At 45.1% G+C, this 5,562-nt stretch overlaps 1 non-coding gene across 1 annotated transcript; it reads right to left on the bottom strand.

The window, feature by feature from the left end:
• Nucleotides 1-997: 997 nt before the first annotated feature.
• On the bottom strand, nt 998-1,120 carry LOC129556052 (small nucleolar RNA SNORA40). Its single transcript, XR_008685891.2, has one exon. It is a non-coding gene; the product is annotated as a small nucleolar RNA SNORA40 (small nucleolar RNA).
• Between the last annotated feature and the right edge of the window lie 4,442 nt (nt 1,121-5,562).

Genomic DNA, 5,562 nt, shown 5'->3' with positions numbered 1-5,562 from the left:
CAAAGTCCTAATCCTCAAGATGATATGGCTCTTTCAAAGAGATGTGTTGCTCAGTCTACAGTTGTCATGTCAGTCAGCCCAGAATTCTTTCAGTAGGACTTCTTTGATCTCCAGTGGAATATGGTCACACTTTAAAATTTCCACCCATAATCCCTGGGATCCGATTTCCTCAAGCAATTTACTTTAGGACCATGTTTTGGGTCAGGAGATGGATCTGCCTAGTTTTGAATTTGACACCCCCCAAAAAGGTATTAAGTTCAAATCATGCTCACATGTTCAAATCACCCTAGAACAGTACAGATCATTGGGGTTTACCAGCAGCATTATTTATTTATTTTTTATCTGGCCGCCTGGGGTCCTAGTTGTGGCATGTGGGACCTCTCGCTGCGGCACTTGGACTCTCTAGCTGTGGCGTGCAGGCTTAGTTGCTCAGAGGCATGTGGGATCTTAGTCCCCTGACCAGGGATTGAACCTGTGTCTCCTGCATTGCAAGGTGAACTCTTAACCAATAGATCACCAAGGAAGTCCTGCCAATACCTTTCTAAAATCGAGACACTGCATTCTTAAGATAAAAGCCTAAAAAAAAGAAGTCATCCTTGTTTTGTGTCAACATTAAAATTAGAGTACTAAAACAATATGTCGTTGTTTAGTCCCCAGGTCATGTCCGACTCTTTTGTGACCCCATGGACTGTAGCCCCCAGATTCCTCTGTCTGTGGGATTTTCCAGGCAACAATAACGCAATGGGAAGAATATTGGAGTGGGTTGCCATTTCCCTCTCCAGGAGATCTTCCTGACCCAGTGGTCAAATCCACGTCTCCTGCTCGCTTCTCTTGCATTACAAGTGAATTCTTTACCACTGAGCCACTGGGGAAGCCTAAAACAATATAGCTGATAATTTAAATGCTTAAGATATGGAGGAAATGATCAGCTCTATAGTCCTGGAAGCAATCTTTATGTTTATCAATACACCCTTCCTATTGAATCTGTTTTAGGTAAATTGTTTCTTTTTATCTGTATCAAAACTCATACTGAACAATGAATTCTGGGTTGCAAAAAAGGATTTAATTTTGCACCTATCTGTAACTCTTTGTCCACAAATTAAAAACAGACACAACTGCTGTCAATGGCATTTATTATTGGTCACAGGCTTCTTCAGAAATGGGATGATTTCTTTCTGTGACCCATATCTGGGTTTTCTAGAGCCCACTTTGGAATGGAAAGCAAATATCACACACATGGGCTGTGGATATCTGAGGTGGCCCCTGGGACCTGGGGCCTCCTTGGCAGAAAAGGAATAGAAACGTACCAGCCAGCCTTGGCAGCCACTGTCCATCCGAGAGTGATGACCAGCATAGAGGAGGGAGATGCTGGAGATGCAGACATGGGATGGTGGCTCCTCCTTCTCACCTGATCAGCAAGCTCAAGAATCCCTGTACATCTTTTTTGTTTCCATCCCTGTGTCTGTCTAAGGACACTTAGGTTGATTCCATGTCCTGGCTATTGTAAATAGTGCTGGTATGAACACTGGGGTGCATGCATCTTTTCGAATTATGGTTTTCTCCAGATACATGCCCAGGAGTGGGGATTTGGGGATCATATGGTAGCTCTATTTTGAGTTTTTTTCAAGAACCTCCACACCGTTCTCCAGAGTGGCTGCACCACTCCATCATGGCCAGCTTCAGGCCAGTGCCATGACGTTGCTGAATGTCAGAAGGGATGCACACAGTGGGCCTTGTGAGCTGACTCCTGTGCAGTCCTGAGCTTGTCCTGTGAGGTCTTTGGATGCTTTAACACAGGGATACACAGGCAGTGTTTAGCGCTGTTTGGTACACAACCTGGCACACAGTAGGTGTACTTAGAGAGCTGTGGCTGGCTCACACTAGCCAGAACCCTGGGCTTCCGGCCTCTTGGCCCTGCAGAAGATAGCTAATAAGTCCCATCTTCTGAGGGAAGCAAATTGCTAATGATCTTTCAATAAAACGAGACTGTTTCCTGGCTTCTGATAAACTGCTCTGAGCAACTTCTTGGAAAGAACCCAGGGCCAGTGCCTCTGCCTCAGGGAGGCCCTGGAAAGGAAATCTTTCGAGGCTGTTCCTCCCTGCCCCTGGGACAGCCAAATCTCTGCCTCCATAGCCACGCTTAGCTGCCTCGGCCCTTGTGCCAATGTATAACCCACAAAACCCCTTTTACTTTGAGCAAGTTCCTGATGTGTGTGTGTGTATGTCTGCGTGTTTTCCTTTCCTAAGCAACGGCTCTGCTGCTGGCCACATCCACCAAAGGAACAAAGTTGCATTGTTCAAAGCAAACAACTCCAGTATCACTTGGAACAAATATACAATCACACTCACAGACCTCAATCTCCAAACCCAGCTGGACAAAGCAGAGTGAATGACTCAAGACCTCAAGGCAGCAAAACACACCTTTATCTGCTTCCAAAAGGCCTTTATCAAGAGTAGTTTTCATGTGGGTTTCTTTCCCCCCTGACTGTTGCTAATATCCTTTTAGAAACTTGAAAATAGCATGTCTTTCCTTACCGATGGGTTCTGTTCCAGGTGATTTTGATTGATTTTTTTTTTTTTTCCCTCGCCACCCTGTGGGTTTTGAGGAGGACAGAAAGGATTTCTTTGGCTTCTCTGTTGGCTTTTGAAGGTCCTCACAGTGAGACGATCATTTCACTTTCAAAATCCAGTCTCTCCATCTGTCGGATGAGATGATCAGTTTAGACACGTGTACCATTAACTATCCTATGATTCTGTGAGCGATCCCCCCTTTACTGGTCTCCTGCCCCCAGGCAGTGGTGCTGATTGACAGGAGAATTTACCATGTGGAAATTCACTGGGTGCAGTTTACTATTTGCAGACATGCAGGCCAACTGACGGCTCACAGCCCGCTGGGTTCGTGATGCTGGGCACTCAAGGAAACTTCGAGAAAACCACTCCTGCAGGTTACTGGGCTCCCTGTGAGCCAGGAATGGACAGGATGCAGCCAGCCTGCAAAGGCGGGCAGGTGGCGGGGCTGAACACCCCACCAAGGAGCAGGAGTGGGAGTGACAACGAAACCCTTAGTCAGCCCTGAGTGCATGGCACTGCCTCTTGCGCACATTAGAAAGAAAAAAGCAAATTTTCTTCCTAACTAGGCAAGCTCCTAGTTAGGAATTATTCACAGACCCATTGGAGACTGCTAGCCAGGATACAAGGGAAGAGGATCAGGGGAACCAAAGAACTGAATCACTATGAGAGCCTGACCCAGACCTGCCTGGAGCCTCTCAGCAAGAGGAGCTGAGCCTTGGGAAAGGAATAGGATTTCCCTGGAGAAGAATGGGGAGGGAGGGGTGCCAGGCGGAGAGAACAGCTTGGGCAAACAACTTGGGCACAGGAAGTGCCCACAAATCTGTGTGGGCGTGACTGTGGCCTGGGATGTGCCCACATTTCAGGACAGAGGGTGAAAGAACTCATTCTTCTCAGCTCATCTCTTTAGCAAAAAATGACTTGTTAAGTGCTGTCTGGGGTTCTAGGTCTATGATGAGGGATGAGGTCAACACAGAAGAAGCATGAGATGCTCCCACCTGGCACCCACCTTTCCTCCCCTTTATCATCCTCAATGTGCTGCCTGAACCCCTGCTTTAAAGACCACCAAGGGATGTCTCTGATGGTCCAATGGTTAAGACTCCATGTTTCCGATGCAGGGGATGTGAATTTAATCCCTAGTCAGGGAACTATTAATAAGATCCCACATGACTCAAGGCATGGCCAAAAAAGACCGTGGAGAGCACACCCCCTTCCCCCCATCCCAACCCTCAATACAACTGCTGTCTGTATAGTGAAGTCACTCAGTCGTGTCCGACTCTGCGACCCCTCGGAATGAGTATAGCCTACCAGGCGCCTTCATCCATGGGATTTTCCAGGCGAGAATACTGGAGTGGGTTGCCATTTCCTTCTCCAGGAGATCTTCCCGGCCCAGGGATTGAAGCTGGGTCTCCCGCATTGTAGGCAGATGCTTCACTGTCTGAGCCATCAGGGAAGTCATAGAATTAAGCTTTATTCTTAATCCTGACTTGCTGTATCTCTTCCATTATTGTCTTGAACAGACTTTTTACATTTTAAAGTACTATTTAGTGGTGTATACAATGGAATACTACTCAGGCATAAAAAGAATGAAATAATGCCCTTTGCAGCAACATGGATGGATCTAGAGATTATCACACTAAATAAAGTAAGTCAGATGGAGAAAGACAAATATTATATGATATCATTTATATGTGGAATCTAAAATATGACACAAATGGACTTATTATCAAAACAGAAACAGACTCACAGACATAGAAAACAAGATTACAGTTACCAAAAAGGAAATTTGGGGGAGGGATTAGAAGATACAAAATACTGTGTATACAGTGTCAAGGTCCTGCTGAATAGTAGAGGGAACTGTTTTCAATATCCCATGATAAATGATAGTGGAAAAGAATACATGTATAACTGAACCACTTTGTTGATCAGCGGAAGCTAATAAAACATTGTAAATCCACTAGATGTCAATAAAAACGAAAATTAAAAAGAGAACAATTCAAAAAAGACTGTTTAGTTCTAAGTTGACTTGATTATGTAATTTACATACAATGAGATGCATAACTGAAGTGTAGGCAGTTTGATGATAATGTATACATGTCACCATCACCCCAACACGATACAAGGTCCCGCTGCTACAGAGAGTTCTCATGCGTCCCTCTTCCTTCACTGCCACCTGTCACCTGCTCAGACAGCCCCACCAACCACTGATCTGATTTCTAATACCATAACTTAGTTTTTCCTCCTTTTTTGAGTCTGTTTTGAACAGAATCAAATGGTAGATCATTTTTGGAGCTTCTTTTGCTCAGCACAACTTTTTTGATATTCATTAATACTGAGTGTACCAGTAGTTGGTTAATTTCTATGACACATAGATACATCTCTTTTTTTATCCCTTCCCTTCAGATCAGTACAGTTCAGTCGCTCAGTCGTGTCCGAATCTTTGCAACACCATGAATCACAGCATGCCAGGCCTCCCTGTCCATCACCAACTCCTGGAGTTCACTCAAACTCATGTCCATCGAGTCATTGATGCCATCCAGCCATCTCATTCTCTGTCGTCCCCTTCTCCTCCTGCCCCCAATCCCTCCCAGCATGAGAGTCTTTTCCAGTGAGTCAACTCGTCGCATGAGGTGGCCAAAGTATTGGAGTTTCAGCTTTAGCATCAGTCCTTCCAATGAACACCCAGGATTGATCTCCTTTAGAATGGACTGGTTGCTCTGTGGGAGAGGGTGAAGGTGGAATGATTGGAGAGAATGGAATTGTAGCATGTATATTATCATAAGTGACCAGTCCAGGTTCGACGCATAAATTTTCCTCTGTTCAAAAAAAAAAAAAAAAAGAATGGACTGGTTGGATCTCCTTGCAGTCCAAGGGACTCTCAAGAGTCTTCTCCAACACCACAGTTCAAAAGCATCAATTCTCCAGCAATCAGCTTTCTTCACAGTCCAACTCTCACATCCATACATGACCACTGGAAAAACCATAGCCTTGACT

The sequence above is a fragment of the Moschus berezovskii genome, chromosome 12, assembly GCF_049115385.1.
Source record: "Moschus berezovskii isolate FMDL1 chromosome 12, NW_MosBer_1.0, whole genome shotgun sequence".
Taxonomy (NCBI): domain Eukaryota; kingdom Metazoa; phylum Chordata; class Mammalia; order Artiodactyla; family Moschidae; genus Moschus; species Moschus berezovskii.
The sequence above is the reverse complement of the archived record's forward strand: the minus strand, read 5'-3'. Positions and strand labels throughout refer to the sequence as shown.